The sequence below is a fragment of the Lolium perenne genome, chromosome 7 (genome assembly GCF_019359855.2).
Source record: "Lolium perenne isolate Kyuss_39 chromosome 7, Kyuss_2.0, whole genome shotgun sequence".
Taxonomy (NCBI): Eukaryota; Viridiplantae; Streptophyta; class Magnoliopsida; order Poales; family Poaceae; genus Lolium; species Lolium perenne.
In genome coordinates this window covers 187,838,603-187,858,135 of record NC_067250.2, presented here as the reverse complement: position 1 = coordinate 187,858,135, position 19,533 = coordinate 187,838,603, and the positions used below count along the sequence as shown (strand labels likewise).

General features: G+C 43.2%; 1 long non-coding RNA gene across 5 annotated transcripts; it reads left to right on the top strand.

Moving 5' to 3' along the window:
• Positions 1-10,701: 10,701 nt before the first annotated feature.
• Positions 10,702-18,965, top strand: LOC127326213 (uncharacterized). Of its 5 annotated transcripts, none has more exons than XR_007867700.2 (7): positions 10,703-11,203; positions 11,309-11,507; positions 13,179-13,323; positions 14,623-14,719; positions 14,797-16,108; positions 16,625-16,855; positions 17,201-18,965. It is a non-coding gene; the product is annotated as an uncharacterized lncRNA (long non-coding RNA). The 5 variants fall into 5 exon arrangements; XR_007867697.2 differs by having other exon boundaries at positions 14,788-16,108; XR_007867699.2 differs by having other exon boundaries at positions 14,623-16,108; positions 17,201-17,591; positions 18,597-18,965.
• Positions 18,966-19,533: the final 568 nt, after the last annotated feature.

Sequence of the window (19,533 nt, the reverse complement as noted above, 5' to 3'; positions counted from 1 at the left end):
ATAAAAAACACATAGATAATAGATTGATAATCAACATAGCATAGTATTCTCTATTCATCGGATCCCAACAAACACAACATATAGCATTACAAATAGATGATCTTGATCATGTTAGGCAGCTCACAAGATCCAACAATGAAGCACAATTAGGAGAAGACGACCATCTAGCTACTGCTATGGACCCATAGTCCAGGGGTGAACTACTCACACATCACTCCGGAGGCGACCATGGCGGTGAAGAGTCCTCCGGGAGATGATTCCCCTCTCCGGCAGGGTGCCGGAGGCGATCTCTTGAATCCCCCGAGATGGGATTGGCGGCGGCGGCGTCTCTGGAAGGTTTTCCGTATCGTGGCTCTCGGTACTGGGGGTTTCGCGACGAAGACCTTAAGTAGGCGGAAGGGCGGAGTCGGAGGGCTGATGAGGGGGCCACACGCTAGGGCGGCGCGGGCCCCCCCTTGGCCGTGCCGCCTTAGTGTGTCGGCGCCCCGTGGCCCCAGTTCGTCTCTCCCTCGGACTTCTGGAAGCTTCGTGGAAAAATAGGCCCCTGGGCGTTGATTTCGTCCAATTCCGAGAATATTTCCTTACTAGGATTTCTGAAAGCAAAAACAGCAGAAACAAAGAATCGGCTCTTCGGCATCTCGTTAATAGGTTAGTGCCGGAAAATGCATAAATATGACATAAAGTATGCATAAAACATGTAGGTATCATCAATAAAGTGGCATGGAACATAAGAAATTATCGATACGTTGGAGACGTATCACTATCCCTTCCTTCTAAGTGTTTCCCCTTACAGAAAACCATATGGTTTCCCAAATTGGGGCTCCCAGCTTTTCTCTCAGATCTACAGTAACTTCCCACTGAGGTTGTCTTCCCGACTGATTATTGAGTGGTACTCCAAAGAACTCGGGATATGGGCGTCCTAAATACTCCACCAGTTGCTCCAATTCCTTCTCGAACATTAGGTCTCTTCCGTGGCCAAGCTAATAGGACTCATAGTGGTATTCCATCTGTGAGCAATTAGGATGAGTAAGTTAAAGAAGTGAGCAAGTGTGTCAAAATTTTATGTAGAATTACAAGGAAAAGTAGAGCATGGATATCTCTTTTTGAAAAGATCTCAAGGATAAGAATGAGAATAAGTTTTCATAAATATTCACTTCCTTTGTTTTGAAACTAAGTTTTTCAGACGTCCATTCTAACTAGGGCCTCCTAAGGTCAAACAATGGATCTGATACCAACTTGTCAACACCCGGATTTTTAAGTCTAGATGCCTATTATGCCGTACATCGCAATCCCAGGAATATTGTTTTTGCGAGACATAATAGATTGATATCATAGAACATCATTCATTAAAAACCATGATAGTCTTACATCAAGGGATCACATGATCCCATCTTACAATAATAGTTGATCTAATGATCAATTACAAAACACATAGCGGAAGCGAAGTAGTAGTGGTCCATCTGTTCCACATGCAACGCTTGATGTCAGGAAGTAATCCTAGTTATCGTAGACGTCTTGCTGTCCATCTTCATGGTACTGGGGCTCCTCTTCATAGTCTGGCCATTTAAATAGCCAGGGACAAAGCCATGAGTACTTTAAAGTATTCGCAAACTAATACTAATAGAAGTACTAATAGCTCTAATAGGTATTCTAATCTTCTAGGTTCATTTGCACAAAGCCAATTTTATTTCATAAATACTTTATAGCAAAGACTCCTTGATTAACCTAAAATACTCAAGTGGGAATATTAGTGTCATTCCCACAACTCTGTTGTGATTCAAGTCAAAGTCATCTTTCAAGTTCAAGTCACAAGTCACCAGTCACATTTTGAAAAGTTCTGATGACGGAACAGTATGGCCTTTCCAACTGTCCATGACCGTGGACGCGGTATTCGAATAGTTTAACACTCTGCAGAGGTCGTACACTTGTGCCACAATATTTGCAATAGTCCGTCAGGGGTAACTTGCCCTGATTTATCACACTCAGTGTGCGGACTACCAATCATAACCTTTCAATTACATATCCTAGTACAGGCACCTCTCCCTATGAGTTTGACCTCCCAGCCATGGAAAACCGCCATCCTGGGAACTTCAAAGGGCTTGGGTAGGACATTCACCTCATTTCACGTCATTTCACTTTCAACGGAGGTAGCCTCGGCATAACCTCTATGACGCTTGTTCAGAGGGAACCCATACTAAAATACATAAGTTTCCAGTTAAGCCTTACCTAGATTCAGGTATTGTGAGGGTACTTGAAAGTTGCAATGGTATCGCATCCGAACCCAACCATCAGTTTTTGTCAAAGAGTCACATTGTTCCCCAAAGTTCATATTCACCTTCAAAGCTTTCAATAGAATGACTCATCATTCCAAGGTTTTCAAATTCATTTGTTTCACAAGTTCCCATCTAGAGTAGTCAATTTTAGTTTTAGCACTAGCAACTAATCATGAGGGGTGCTAACTAAAGTTTTGCTCTCTAGGCTAAGTTTGAAAATCTTGTAGTATGCTACCTCTAGACCATTATCAATTATAAGAACAAGCTTTGGTAAACAAAGTAAAGGATTGCAAGATAAAAACTTGGGCTTGGATAAATCTATAAACAAAAGAATGTTGCAAGGGTGGCTTGCTCTAGTAGAGCTTGCTCATATTAATATCTTATATTGGTAATAGCTTGCCTTGGTTGGTATAGTTGTCAAAGTGGTCCTCTTCTTCTTCGTAGAAGACCTCCTCTTCCTCGTAGTCTCCGGTACTAGCGTCTATAAACGAATACGAGGATACAATCACCAAACAATACTTAAGTAGACTAATTAACCCTAATGGTTCACAAAAGATGATTTAGCATCATCATAATCATCACTCAACATCATACTAGGGTTTTCTTATTTAGGGTTAGGAAAATAATTTCCTCTCATTGAAAATTTGACTAGGGTTTCCATTTATTTCCTTTGAAGAATAATTTCCTCTCCTTGAACATTACTAATATTTAATATCCTCAAAGAATAAGTAGGAGATAAGGTTGACCTAGGTCACCACTTCATATTTACCATTTGGGAAAATGATTTAAATGAGATACTACATCTCATGCAATGTAAATACTATTATGGAAACAATTTAATATTACTAAGTAATAACACATGAGACTAAAGTCATTACCTCATATAGAATTACTTGGGACAATGATTTAAATAAGATGCTACATCTCATAGATTTCAAATACTATTTTTTGAAATAATTTGAATGAGCTAGAAATGGCCACATAGCCACTATTTGAATCTAGCCCATGATCCTTTGAAACAACCATGCCATATTTTTGCATAAATAATTAAAGTATTTGAAATGTGAATTAGAGAGGTGGAATCCCCTCAAAATTCATTATGGTTGATTTTTAATAATTATTTAAAATTGGAAAAGGTACTGACTTGTTATTTTCATTGCAATTGTTCTATAACAAATCTAGGGTTGAGACCAGTGTAGTTGGTTAGATAATTTCATAAGCTTTCCAACTATATAAAATTCACCAATTTTGGATCAGTAGATTTTGTTTTATTGATTTTTGAATTTGGCATCAGTATTCAAATTTGATTTAATCATTTAAACGAAATTCAAATCATTGGGCTCTGGCGGGAAAGGGAATTGGGCCAGGGAGAGAGCGAACGGGCCGGCCTAGTGGCGCTTCGTGCACACGCTGGCGGCCTGACAGTGGGCTCCACTCGTCAGCGTCAGATTCACACCGAAACAGTATGGATGAATGGGGGTCGTTGGATTAAAAGCAAGATCGACGGCGCACGGTCATCTGCATCCGCGACAGGAGGCGGCGAGAGGAAACACTGCCGGCGACGGCGGTAGGGGGTCGGAGGCTCACCTGGGCTCCGACGAGGCTTGGCGAGGCGGGCGATCGACGTTGCCGACGACGGCAAGGCGGATGGTGGTCGCAGCAGCTCCTGAGGTGGTCGGGGTTGTCGCCTCCGTTCAGCTACTGCCGCGGTGGACTCCGGCCAAATTCCGGCGAGAGAGGGCTTAATTGGAGAGGGGAAGGAGTCGAGGAGGCTCAGAAGGGAGAGGGGAAGTGGATGATGTGCTTAGAGACTGAAGGGAGAGCTCCATTTTATAGGGTCGCGAGGTGGCCGAGGGGGTGCGGGCAGGTCATCGATGTTGACATGGCTACAGTGAGCTAGCTTCACGGGCGAGGAGCATCGACTGTGCGGGAGGTCACGATGAGCATCAGGGACGTTTTTTTGCAGAGAATGGGGCTCTCAATCAACGGGTGTCGTGCGGTGTCCTTGGAGAACAGTGGCGGCGGTCTGTGATGATGACGACGGCTACCGAGCGCTCCTGGCCAAACGTCCATGTCCTGGAGGTTGCTGGTGCTGAGGTGAGGTTACTGGTAGAATCTTAGGCCAGGGGGAGGTCTCAGTCGACGGGGACGGGCGGTGTACTGGCGCGTCTAGGGGTGCACACGTCGGCGTCCTGGCATGCTCTGGGCGCCACGGGCACGTCGTGGACTGTGGCGTGCAGAGCCTCTCTTGGCCCAGGGCGAGTCATGGCAGGTTGGTGGGAGTGTGGTCATCCTTTTTGACAAGGTGAGATCATCCAGGCGAGGGAGGAGAATAGAGTGGCATGGTGGTGAGCATGATGGTTGACATGGCATGGCATTGGTCATGTGTGGCCTTGGAACAGTGAAGCAAGGACATGGTGAAGTAGAGGAGAGGTGCAGGGGTACTGTGGATGACAAGTGCATGCTAAAATCCACTAGGTTTTAGTGTGTGTCACATTTGCCAAATAGTGCACACAAAGTGTTTGTTTAAATGGCCGAATGGAATTTGAATTTGAATTTTAATTTTGGCAAACTTTTGCATTGGTGTTGTTCAAATAATGTTTGGCTCCTATTGGTGGTGTTAGTTTGCAAAATTGAGTGGTTTTGTGAAAATCCAAAATGTGTATGATCTAGAATTTGTTTCAATGTTGCAACTTTGCATGCTTAGATTAATAAATTTAGAATAAGTTTGGAAGGTTGGTCTTCACCATTTTGTTCACCTTGATGAGTACTTGGATGAGGTGCAAAGAGTTGAGAAAGTTTAGTTTAGGATTTGCTTACTACAAGGGCTCAAAGTGGGTAAGATGTTAACATTGTCACATATGACCATTATCATATGTGACTTGATTTTGATTTTTCTTTTGATTTGTTTTCCATTTCTTTGATTCATATGCTATTCTTTTGAGTTTAGTAATGTTTCTAAACCATCAACACAAGGTAAAATGGCCTAGGTTAAAGATTTGCAAAAGTGTCCATATGCTAATATGTGAATCCCATTTTTTATTCCCCTTTCTTTTTCTTTGACCCAAGGTCATTGTTTTGGGGTTCATTGAGTGGTAGGTTAAGCTTAGTAATGGTTCACAACCATTTTGGTAAAGTAAAAATTGTATAGGTCAAGGTTTGCAAAATAACTATTTGCTCTCATATGCCTTTTCTTTTGCTTTATTTCTTTTTGACTCTAAAGAGCAAGGTTTAGGGTTCCTTTAGTGTTAGTTTGAGTTCAACCATGGTTCACAACCATTTTGGTAAAGTAAATAGGGCATAGACCTCTATTTGCAAATATGGCTATATGCCCATATATGCTTCACCTTTTTCTTTGTTTTTCCTTTTTCTTGGTTTTTCTTTAATTTCAAAAAGGGGTAGAGTTTTAGGGTTTAGATCATGTTCCACATTCCAAACAAACAATCATGGCAAGGATCACTACCTACATGCATGATACTATGCACATAGGATAATGTAATTCAAAAAAATTTGTTGGCTCCAAATTTTGGAAAAAGGGAATTGGTCTTCTTCATTGTTTTGAAATTTTGTGATTTGTTACAATTCAATCAATGCCATATTCAATTATCTTTGTCTCGCGATATTTTTCTTGCCCGAGATTCGATCGTCGGTATCAACATACCGAGTTCAATCTCGTTCACAACAAGTACTCTTTAGTCGCACCGTAATACAAAATTCCCTTTTGTCTAACTTAATAGTCACGTGCTTGAAAGCGATATAGAATATGTGTTACCTAAATATATCAATCCATCAAGAGGATGAACAAATCTCACTCTTTCTACAAACCACCCAACAAGTACTTTCTAAACACTCAAGAACACCTTTGTGATCACCAAATTACAAAGTAATGGTTGACACCCTCAAAGTATTCTTCCAGTACTAGGAGTAGAATAATCTCATGGTCTAAGGATTAATATAATTGATATTGGAAAGCTATATCTACTATACTAAAGATGAACAACTTCGTTTTTTCTCATAATTTTGGGACCTGCTTAGGACTACTGTGGTGTTAACACATATGCTACTTTGATAGTTTGATATCTCCAGAATTTATTCTGTGTACGGTTTTGGTGTCCTATGAGAATTTTCAGGTGAGCTTGCTGCTCTTGTGGTGTTGCCGCGTGCACATTCTGGTCTCTTCTCTTCTCTTTTGCTTTAGTGTTGTGTTCTGTTGCGATGTGGCTTTTGCAATTTATGGTGGGCCAGCTGCTCGGTTTTCTATGCCTCATGGATTTGTTTCTGCCGCTCTGCCGCACCGCTTTGACCACAAGAAAACTCCAAGCGCTGGCTGTCACCGAGGCGCTCCCGTCGTCCCCCCGCCGCCGATGTAGCTCCCCTCATGGAGTCATGGACGGTTACTCCCAAATCAACCGTAAGGTTTGCCAGGTTCTCTTCCCTATCTAAATCGCTCGGGACACAGGAGAGCAACGGAGAGGAGGCGCATCGTGGGAGGCTGGGAGCCTTCGCCAGGCCATCACCGACGAGCACATGAGGCTCCGCGAAGAGAGCGAGGAGGCGCGCTGCGTCGCGGGCGGCTCCGCCAGGTCGCCGTCGCCAAGCGCGATTAGGCCCGTCGCAGGAGGCTGATGCCTCCGACGAGCGTCGCGGGGAGGGCGGCGCCAAGCCGCCGTCGAATCCGCCACCTCGCCGCCAACGAGCATGAGCCATGAGGAAGAGGACGCCATCGATTCCGCCACGCTGCCGCTAACGAGCGCGAGGAGGGTTGCACAAGGCCACCATCGACTCCGCCACACCGTGAAGAGAAGCTCCGACGGATCCTGGCTGCCTCAGAATATCCTCCGCGAGTTGAGTGCTCTGGCCACGGCGCCATCTCGATGGCGGCTCTCCTACAGGTGTGTAGGCTCTCTCTTTATCTCCCCTAGAATTCTCTAGGCCGGCAACATCCATCAAACAACTACTCCCTCCGTCACGTTTTAGTTAACTCGACCGCAATTTTGCAATAAAAACCCTGTCGTTTTTTACTCGCTACCCGCACATCCTCGTCTTCACTAATCAGGCCGCCGGGTCGGGGGCGATGTGGGCGACCTTGACACCAGGAGGCTACGCCGCATGGTCATGAGGAGGACGCGATGGAGCTTGGCCGCGAGGAGTGGAGCGAGGTCGGCTCCGCGCAGGGCGGCGAGCGGCGTGGATGAGCCCGACAGCGAGGTGGAGAGGAAGGGCGAGAGGAGGCTGGAGGTGGGGGGCTGGAAGAGGCGGAAGAGGGTCGGAGCACGAAGGGGACCAGCGGGCGGCGGCGCGGGAGGCCGAGGAAGCCGCGGCAACGGCGGAGGACGCGGAGCGGGAGGAAGCCGCGCGGCTTGGAGAGGAGCAGGGTGAGGAGCCGGTTCGCACGCGCCGCCTGCAGGTCCAGCGTCGGGAGAGTAGATCTTAGGGAGTCTTTTTTAAAATTTAATACTGGATAGGACGGGAATGTTAAAGTCAATTTCTGAAGCGTTTTTTCTCCCCAAAATTAATTAAAACGGGACGGCGGGAGTACAATGGGAGCATCTAGATGGTGATTTTGTGGCCGGATCTCATCGCATCACCGCCCAGGTGCGGTGACCTTCCGTCGTCCGCGGCTGCATCAACGGCGCGATGGATCGGAAGCGAGGCTGGGTATCAGAAACGGCAACGACATCACTAGAGTTACGGCTGCACTGACAGCACTAGAACGCCTTTTTTTTGCTGCCCCAGATCATCTATGCCTCTTTTCTTCCTGCACAAAGCCTAACTAGGCATGCTCTTGCTACACGAATCCAAGCCAACTTCAATTTCTCCTGCTCCTGGAATCGGCAGTAGTACGGTGGTTGTTGTTGTTGCTAGGCTTCTTCCTTCTTTTACAGAGCCTGACCACAGAGCCGCCTGATATGTTCTTGATGCTTCTTTCCTCATGTTTGAGAGAGTTGCAGGTCTTGATGGATAAACATATCCGTGCTGGTGATTTTAATTCATGTATTTTTGCCATGATATGTTCCTCTCTTTAGTGTATCTTTTAAATTGCTAGAATGCTATTTCTACATATTTCTTGTTTTGATTTGAAAGCATGTTTCATGTTCCAAGTTCATACCCCCCATGGGTATTTGAATTCAGATACAAATTTGTTACATGATATTTAGTTTATGTTAATTTCATATTCAGAATTTCGTATCATTGTTTGTGATTTTCCTTTAGTAATTTAAATGTCAGATATTGTAGACAGTCTCATTTAGATATCTTGCAATGTACATGTAGTTCCAGGAGGAAAATTCCTTTATGGAGGCCTTAAGCAGGACGCACAAGCCTGTGGTGCATCTGATAGCAGAGGCTGGCAACGTCCTGTCCATGGTCAAGGTGGCCATATACACATCCATCGCCGTCGAAGAGGATGATGTTGCATTGCTTGAGGCCTAATGTAGAGTTTGTCTGGTCTAATGGAGGTAAGGGAGTTCGATAGAATAACTCATTTGAGCAATTTTTTGTTCAGCTTCTTATTTCATGCGCATTATAAGTATAATACCACGATGCCATGCACAAAACTAGAAGAATGACAGTAGTAAATTGTGTTACTATGATGATGCTTAACTCGATATAGGAAGAATCAAGAGTATGTGTGCTTTTTCATTGGTAAAATGGTGCTGCAGTATCAGTGGCATCAACTATTGCTGGTGCTTTTAGGATTGTCCTTTATATCTAGAAGGGTTGGGTAGTGCAGGTGTGAAATTGCTATTTACACAAATCACTGATTTTTGCAGCGAAGAAACGGGAGTGTATGTATTCCCACTGAACATGGGTATATACTAGGAAGTTTGCGGCGCGGCGCACGCCGCACCCATGTTGTCTAGGGTGTGGGAGGTGTAGTTTGTGTTGGTGGATTGTTGAATACTTCGAGAGGGGAGGCTAGATGGGGCTATTCGGTATAAGTGATTGTTTGACTGTATGACATAAGACTTTAGGAGTTATAAATAATATCTGCTGATGATATATTAGATCTTATCGATATTTTTGTGGAATCTACTTACTTCTTGTATGAGATAACTGATCAGATTTCTCAAAGCTTGCTGAAATGAATTTGGTGGAGTTCACTTGTCAATTTGGATATGCTAGTATTACCATCTGAGCTGAACTTCTGAAAAGAGAAGACAAACTAAGATATATAGTGTATCAATACATGTTAGAGTATCAAAATATGTACCCACATAATCAGTGGGAAATTAAGCAGAGAACAGAAGAAACTATTTTCTCGTCATGTTTAGGAAATTTGCGAGATCCATGGCAACATCAGTAAGGGATGTTGGCGCGATGTCAACGAAGACCGCCTGATGTACGCCTCGCCGGGAATGGCGTCGGCGTGGGCTCGGCGAAGGATTGGCTAAGCGGCGGGGAATCTGCTGTCGGGAGGGCCAGAAGTGCAGATCTACATGAGCTTTGCAAGGCCCATTTAGATTGTATTGTGGCACTGCTGATGGGTTGTTGTTGTCCGAAATAAGGAAGCCGGGAGAGGGGAGAGTCAGTGAGTGGCCCGTGCATTGCTTCAGCGCGTTGCTTTAGCGAAAAAAAGAGTGGATGGAGCTGTTGTCACCTACCACTGGCTTCCTCCTCGGAGGATGGATCTTTGCAATAGGATCCACGTGAGTAGCGGACGGAGTTGTGTTGGGGCTGGCAGAAGAAGGCGGGGGTCTGTAAGGGCATCCTCCTCGAGGTGTTTCTATTTAGGGAACTAAAGTTGTGCCTTGTAGTGTTGTGGTACTGTCTCTTGCTTAGTCTGTATATTTTGGTATGGATCTGAAGAATATATGTAAGCCCAATCTTATTAGCGACTGTTGAAGTGATGTCCGTGTAAAATTAAAGATGTAAAAAGGAGATCCAAAATGATAGCAATAAATAGATAGACGTGGAGAATAAAGGAGACATACGGCCTCGTATCTGGATTCAGTGGCACCGTCTGCTGGGTCATTGTGGCATCATCTGTTGTATCATTAGGCTGTTTTACTTTTGTTAATCTGTACATCTGCTTTTGTAGATAATTGGCAAACTCAAATTCACAGCATATATGGTAGTATTATTAAGAGAAGATATTTTGAAGGAAAAAATCTGAATGCTAAGAGTGAGCAAATGGGTGCTGTAGATTTCTTTCAAAATTTGCTAAACAAACATGTGTAATCTATGGCTGGAACATGTAAATGTTATTTTTCTGTCAAAAAAAAGGTAGATGTTATTTCTTTTCTTTTCCAGAATCGTGCAATTAAGTATGTAATTCGAAGACATGAGCCGGACCACTTTACGGCCCATCTAGGCCGTAACTTAGTATTACTGGTGGGCTGCGAGCAACAGATAAGAGGCAGTGTAGTTCTAGAGTCTAGCTTGTGCACTAGTGGTGTGCGTGTGTGTGGTGTGAGTGTGGTGTTGAGTTAGTGCATAAGTTCAGATGCTACAGGTTTGCGTGGGTGAGTTGATCGGTGGAGAGTAGCTGTCAGGCTGTCACCTACATCTGTCTTCATCTCCAGAGGATGCTTCGAAGGGGAAAAAATAGCAAGGTTAGAGCCTGTGAAATGTTGAGCAAACTTGATCACTGTCGCTTGCAGTCAACATGGAAAGCAAGCAGATCGGTCCGGGAGGCTACGCCGGATTGGCATTTTCGATCTTAGCCACCTGCGCTGCGCCACTGGATTTTGCTGTTATGAGCTTTTTTTTGGCCGGGAGGGAAGAGGAGCTGGCAGCCGGAAGGGGTATGAAGGGACTGGGCGGGCAGAAGGTGTGTCGCGGGGTCGCCGACGCGGCGACATCGGGTCTGGCTTATCCACTTCCCGGTCATCTCTGCATGCGTATCCCTGGCCGTGCGGGTGGGACGCATCAGGCGGATGCGGTGAGCAAGGTCGCGGACGCGGAGGACGTGTTGGTTATCTAAATAGGTAAGCATGCTCTGAATGCTCTATCTTTAGATCTTGCAGCATGCTCAGATTTATTCTTTTTGTTTGTTCAAATCAACTGAAGTTTCATTCTGCTGGAACATGCAGCGATAGGATTTTGTTTCTGATCAAGATCTATATCTTTGGGAGCACTGATTTTGTCACTGAGCCTCAAGGTAAGAGGTAGAAAGGAGGTGCTCAGTGGCAAGCGATGGCATCGGATAAAAAGGCATGGAAGCTGATTTAAGCTAGTAGGCCGCACACAAAAAGTACAGGAAGACGAATTGAGGTGTTATGCTACCACCTGGTATGTTCCTCTTTTCTGAATCATTTGAACTAATTTGTTCATATTAGGCCTGTATTAGTTTCATGAAGCTCCTGCTTTCTTCAGTCTTACTTTCTGGTTGCACAACAGATCATGTTTCGCCTTTTCTGCCTGCCCAAATAAGTTGTAACCGAAGAAGCAAAACTAAAAAGAAAATAGATGGATGGTATAACCCTTTATCACATCGACTTATCACAGAAATTAGAGGTCGTATAGAGATAGGGGAAACAAAAGATAGCCTTTAACATATTCATTACATTTGTGAAGAGCTGTACAAATACACACAGAAAAACTATTGACGGTGCCATCTCACAGAATCAGATGGCAATAGTAAACATATACTAATATGATGTGCGCCAAATGAGCTGCATTCATGGCTGCAGCAGCCGTAGACAATAGTTTGAACATCCAACACCTACTGTTGTTATATGCAGACACATATGCTAAGTTACGTCGATATCTGCAGCAACTGTGGATAGTAGTCTGAGCAGTCAACAGTTTCTGTTGTTATATGTAGATACCTAAAGCTCAGCTCACTGAGCACTTCCCCGTGCAAACTTTCAGAGTTAAATTCCTGGTTGTGTAGTAAAGTCTAAACAATTAGCTTTTATTAGTTCATACTAATAAAGAACAGAATGGTGAGCAATCAATAAAATTTACCAAAGCAGAGCCTGGGTAGAAAGTACAATAAAGAAACCTGGCACTCTTTTTTCAGAGCATGGAACTTGCATGAAGAACCGGTGATTCTTCTTTCTTTTTTACTCGTTTAATCAGTTCCATCATTTATGACTATACATACATACTGCCGTCTGGCTGTTCTGAGGAATCATCAGGATTTGCACTCATTCATTGATATTCCCATTATTAGCTAATCAATAACACTGATCCGTTCTAAAAATAAAATAAAAAGACAGTGCAGTTTCTGAAAGGATGAAAAGAATAAATGCACCTGAACTTCTGCCCAAACACTTGAACGGTCTAGTATTTTAAGTTAGCCTGGTCACTACTCCAACGATATCTAAAATTGACAGTAAAGGAGAGAACTGAATGAGCATGAGAGGTAGGTAATACAGGTTGTAATAAGTAGGCTGTTTTTTTATGGAAACCTGATAAGAGCACATTGTCTCCTGTGCGTGGCAGAATAGCATCAAATGACTTTGTGTCGTATGCATATAGGGGGAAGTTTTCAGGCTGCCGCACATTGTATTCTGAGGCAATACTGATTCTATGGGGTGGTTTGCTGTTATGTATTTTTTTTCTAGGGACCAACAACCATGAAAGGTTGGAGCCTGTAGATCTGGCCCTCTTTTAGCTTCTATCTGAATTGATCCACTTGGCTGGCTAGCAGGGAGCCTTTCTATTGTGTTGCCCTGCAATATCATCTAAGTCTAAGTACACGCTTATTGTAAATAATCACTAGTTCTTGTAATAATTACTGGCACAATAAACCGAAAAAGGAATATGTAATGTCAGCTAGTAAAAAGATGAACATGTCTAATTGTAGGCGTTTCATATGAAGATGAACAGTGGAACTAAAAATCCAAACGTTCAGATGAAATATATTGTCATAGATTTCATCATCTGAAGGTTGAGTAAATATCGGCAGTTAATTGAATGAGATGGCTAAGCTAACTGCATGAATCTCATGTGTAGGTCAGCATGGAGGATGAAGAAACTGAATGTTCAGGAGATACCAGTTGGTCAACGACAGTGAACCCCAATTCATACACATTCTATTCTTGGTCCTTGTTCTCCAAGATCCGTGGAAGATGCAAAAGAGAATTCCGCCGAGATCGAGGTGAGACATCTTTTACTGGAGGGGCCTGCATTTCTATTTTCTTAAGTTTCCTGCAAGATAAGTGTGGAGATCAAGTGTGAACTGATTGAGCAAACAAACCACCGCAACAATGATCAATTTAAAACAGTGCATAGGGTTATATTTACTGCTCGCGCATGCCCTGAGGTCTTCAGTGTTACAAAATCTAGATCGTAGCATCATAACAGAGCCATCATGACCAAGCAAATGAATCAAAAGCTTGTATGGATAGATCATTTTTTTATCAAAACTTTAAACAAATTTATAATGCACTCGGAAAAGGTATTGAGAGAACATAAATTCTGAGCATATGGGAGTAACTTGCTAGCCTTTTATCTTTAAAGCAAACGTAATAGTTTGAATAACCGCAATGGTTTTAATTATCTGTCTCACTCCACTGACCATTGTACTCTCAAAATGAAGCTTCACGAAGTATTTCTTCAGAGAAAGTTGTGAGAACACACTCTTAAAGGAGAAATGATTCTCACAACACTGGACCTCTCTGTGTGACGATAACCTTATAAAAAGTACACTGAACTCATAAAAGAAAAATATCTATAAGCTAGCTGGTATCTTAACAAATGATTCTGGATTTTATTGCACAGCGCATATAAAACAACAGGCCATAATCAGTGTCTATAAGTTATCCGAACCTAACAGCCTACATCAATCCACCTCAATCAGAATCATTTCCATATGAGCCTATGTATGATGATAACCATATGAAAAGTGCCGGCCAACATATATGAAATAATAGTATGAATAGAATCTGTAGTTGTGAAATTTAAAGAAAGACATTTCCAGCATGTCCACATAATCTCGTGTCTTAATTGTGAGTTGTTGCAAAATCCACATCTATTATCTTCCAAAGAAATATTCTAACACTGCAGCAGGCCTCATGTATTAAGCCTATCAGTAAAAAAAGCTAGAACAACAACAGTTTAGATGACTGTATGATTTTCATAGAAAATGAAAACTTATGGGAGGATAGTGTCATGGGATAACTTTATATATACCTTCGGGGTGCTAAAACCTGAAGTTTTCCGAGACGAAGGCTTTGTTGAAAATAATAGAATAGGAGCATCACAGGCCTCCTCTAAAAGAGGAACATGGAAAATATCACAGGAGTTATCACAGTTGAAGACATGCTGGGCTGAAAAAACATTAATCTTTCACAAAGTAAAATATGTGAGGGCACTATTTCTTGTTCTTAAGAAATCGCCAATCCAAATATCAAGACACAGCTAATACCAGATTTCCCATTTCTTTCGGTGCAAGCAGAGCTTCCAAGATAATAACTGAATCCCTCTCTCATAAGTAATAAGCGGCAGTGGTAGATTTTTGGCACCAGGAGGCTCCCAAATCAGATTCACCAAAGGTAAGCCATGATGATAAAATAAAATGATGCAAGTTCTTCATAACCATGTCATTTTTCACTTTTGATAGCACCAGCAGGACTATCAGCTGACTCACATTCCACCCAGAAGAGGAAAAATATCCACCAGAAAATGACCCAACAACTCTCCCATCAGAAGTACCATGGAAGCAGCAGACATACATCTTCCAAGCGGAGATGGAGCATGCAAAGCAGAAGATGGAACCACTGAGGAATGCCTCCCGGCCATGGCATCAATAGTGGCATGGCAACTTACAACATCAATCAATCAGTAAACAACATGACATTGCTGGTAAATTTCTATGATTAATATAAATTTCTATGAGTCTCCCGCTACACCGCCTTGGAAGCTTTCCCTCTTCATCCGACCATCGAGCACACAGAGCCAGCAAGGTCCATCACCACCAATCCCATCACCGCGAACAGCTCGCCATCCAGAAGGATCTAGGGCAGCGCTGTGAGGTCTGGCTACGCATCACCGCGAACAGCTGGTCCTCCAGCGGAAGCCGAACGACGGTGAGAGGTCTGGCCGACGCTGAAGAATACCCAGGCAAAGCTGAAACTGCGGAGATCGATAGCATGGCCGAAAGGGTTCGAGGATCCTCCATGGCGGCAGGGAGAGAGGAGTCCGGTGGATGTAGATGTGAAGATCAGCCAAAGGGGTCGGTGGAGACATTCAATACTCCTCCTGGACATCAATGACCACATGGTTTCTTCTGGATCCGGCGAGGTCTGACGGAGATGACATCGACAGAGAAGATGAGACCGGACCTCGTTAGCTGGCTCGCCGCTGCGTGCATCTACATGACGGTGCCGGAGGCCGTTGAGAACATCTTCGAACGACACCCTCCATTATCGCGACGGCGGCGCGCGCAGAGGGTGACCGATGCTCCTCCGCGCCGCAAGTCCCCTTGGGAAGGAGAGGAGGGGTCCGACCTTCTCGTCAGCCAGCCGCAGAGAGAAGGCCAGGCAGGGAGAGGAGATCGCCGGGAAGGATGTGGGCGGCGGCGTTGGGAAGGAGGAGAGCAGTCAATTCCTATTTTTTTTCTTGGCATGGCGAATTGGAGCGGTGAAGACGTGCAGATCGATGGTTGCTCGATGTGGGGTCTCCACGCCGCTTTGACCGTCCCACGTTGTGAACCGGGAAACCGGGGATTGTGAGTATAGAAGAGAGAGAAACCTGCTTACAGGGATGGGCAACCGGAAACCATAAGTAGTAATACCAGAAGAAGCCGGTCAGATCTGATTTTTTCACGCGAGAAAAAGGGAAAGGAAGTCCCGCACGTCCAGGACTATCAGCTCGTGAATAGGGGAAAATGCAATCGTGCCAAAACCTGATTGGTGGAAACGGGACCATCAACAGTACCCAAAGTAATCTCCTTGCGGCAGAAAGGGTTAGCTTTGATATAGTAGTTATATTTGGCATGTATTCTCAGCTTGAAGTTCTACCTACCAATTATTGGCGATTAAAGATGGAACTGATTCTGCCTAATTTGATTGTTTTGATAGCGTCAATAAGGTTGATAGACCAGCAATAGTCGTTTTGAGCCCACAACCATTCCTCACAAGGATCAACCTTTGGGAATGGTTCTTCCGATAATACCATACTGAATATGGAGGCATGTATTTTTAAGTGAAATAGTTATTTCTAGACCCTTTTGGTAACATCCAGTTGTGTGTATTATTTGATAGTTGGACATCCTAGAGATTCTCACATAGTATATTCACTTCCAAATGAAAAGATTCTAGAAAAAAAGACCTTTGGGAATTGTTCTTCCGATAATACCATGCTGAATATGGAGACATGTATTTTTAAATGAAATAGTTGTTTCTAGAGTTTTTTTTTGTTCCTATTACAGACTGCTGATGCACACTGTTTTATAACAGGATGATGGTATGTGTACTTCGTTGAGTGGTTGGTTGCAGAATGGAAGGGCAGGAGTGGCATCATGATGAACAACGAGGAGATATGAAGAGTATTAGAAGTGGGACTAGAGCCATGAGATTCTCCAATGTCTGGAAGAGGCAGGCTGGAGCATTCCATTCCTCTATGGTTAGGAAGCACACCTCGCTGTAGACATCCCCTGACGGCCAAGAAACAAAGGGGGGCTTCAAAAGGTAGGAAACACTCTTAGCATGTAATTCAGTTTTGAGTGTGCTTCTTAGCCTTACTGTGCAATTTAATATACTCTTCTTTCAATAAGAAACATCTACTCAGAGATTTGGATGATGTATGAGTGCCTATGCTAATCCACCTTTTAGATTCAATACATTATGGTCGTCAATAGTTTCCCTGCCCCTGTGCAAAAAAAAAATGAACTGTTCCCTGTTCTGGGTTTTGAATTTTCTACAAGGCAATTTTTCTATAACGATTTTTTGGTGGTCTTATCTATATGTTGTAGGTCTCTATGTGTATTGCGTACTCTATCAACCCATCCATATCCTTAATTTTCTTTTTTGTAGGGCTTCCTTTCCACCTTGGTTTCAGAGTTTGTGTTCATGTTATTAGCTATAGAAATGCAACTGTGTTGTGTATGCAAATGGGGTTGCGACAAAGCAGAGCTCATTGCACTGCGCCCGCACATATCCCCATCAGCTACATGGGCCACGTCGTCTCCTGCGGCAGCCTTGGCGCTCCGGGGCGATTCGAGCAAGGCCTGGAGCCATCTCGGGCATCTGTGTGGTGTTGGACGCCGCAAACTCAATGGGAAACGGTGGCCTCAAGCGCGGGTATGTCTTAAGTCCATGTTCAATCTGTCCCCCCGGTGCCCGGCAGCGCCGATGACCATTTTCTCCTTCCACTGTCTTCTTTTTATCGCCCCAGCCAGATGTACTTCCGGCAAGAAGAGAGTAGGTATGTGGCCCTGTTCTAACCGCTGTTCAGAAATTGATCTAATTCTTGCTTGCATTATATGTCTCATCTTAGTTCTAACAGATGTTCAGAGATACTGATTTGAAATTTTGCAGTCCAATAGTAATCCGTTAACCATCAAACACATGCATACATTTGTTAATACTGAACGTATACCTACTAAAGATGGATAGGCACTACGCGGCGTAAACCTTGTGCAGTATATATAGAGATGTATTGGTACCTACACGATTACTTGGTCCACATTCGCTAAACATATACAGTGTTGTACATTGACATGTGAAAAGCATGGTTATAGATTTATAACTACTAAAAAGGAGACTACATGCCTAGCATCAGCTAAGAAATAACAACAGTAATAGTGACCTCATTTTTCAGTTTGAGGAAGGGGAGTTTTCCTGTGTGTATATGCCTACACCACAATTTTAGAAGGGAAAAAGGATGCATTGGAGAAGCAGAAATTAGAGGGTTGATTGTCCCTGTCATAGTCCTAGAAGAAATGTATTCCCTTGTAAGGATTTGATACCCTGCAATAAGAAATTTAGTGACGAGTTTCTAACACGGCCAGAGGTAGTTCTCTTCTTAGTAATATGCTTACATCTAGATTACTTGCCTAGAAGTCAGGAGTTCATTTTTATCATCCTAATTTTCTCATTGCACCAACATGTCACGTCTGCTTTTAGGTAATGCTCTATGGACTGTCATAGTCGCATAGAAACACAAAATAAATTAGCATGAGTCCTCTTTGAGTGTCATCTACCAGACATTTGTAAAATGATACCCTTTGAGCATCACAACATTTTCTTCTATATTATCTATGCTCTTTACTTCAATGCACTCTCCTTCAGGTGCAAAAGAATTTTCTATCTCACTTTACGGTAATCTTTCCAGTTAAATGTAATGATGATAAATTTTTGCATGTCCATGTAAATAGTAAATAATTCCCTTTGTGATCTGAGTGCTTAATAGAAACTTCAATGAGTACAGATGTGTTGTGATGATCCAGTGAGAACATGATCTGAATTGGTGTCCTTGCTATTTGGAGTCCTTGGTGGCGGCTCCCCTACTGCGTACCTCCTGAGCGACATATATACTCATTCAAAATGTTCACCGGTTTCCAAGTGTGTGTCGCTTTCTTGAATCCAGGATTTTATTCTTTCATTTATGTTCAGTGGTGTAATAAAATTTTAGACAGATCTAAACTTGATAGCTATTCTGCACGTCAATGTACTATCCATGTACCACATCCACGTGTATCTACACTTCTTCTTGGTAGAGGATTTCGAACGACGAACTAACATTTAGGAAAAAACTATGCAACACAATCTAGAAAAAGATATATCTTCTATGTTTCAACTTGCAACCACAATAAGCGCGGTGTGCCGCCGCGTCATCTCTTGCTAGTATCAATTTAAACATTGATTCAATCCAATTGCTTCACTTAGTTTGGTCTTGTACGTCATATCATTCTCCTAATAACATGATAAGAGTGGATTTTCTACTTACACGCATGGGTGTGGGTGTGCTCTGTACGGTAGATTTATTCATCGAGATTTCCTCTCGCCGTGGTAGGTGGAAAAACGTCTTTCTCTCTCCTCCTTTTATCCAAATATCAAAGCAAAATGAACATCGACGGAAACACCCACATCCATGCGTGTAAGTACAAAATTATTTTCGTAACCTGACCTCTTTGTTGATTGACAATACATGCCTATGGTTAGAAAACCTTAAACATCATTAAGCAACAGACTAGTCTAGTAGAGCCTTACTAGGAACATAATGTTATTTACAAACCATATAGGTATTAATGTGTTTGTTTAATACAATTCTAGCATGGATAATAAACACTTATCATGAACAATGAAATATGATAATAACAATATTATTAGGAAACGTCTATTCCTCAGCCGGCTGTAGCTACAGC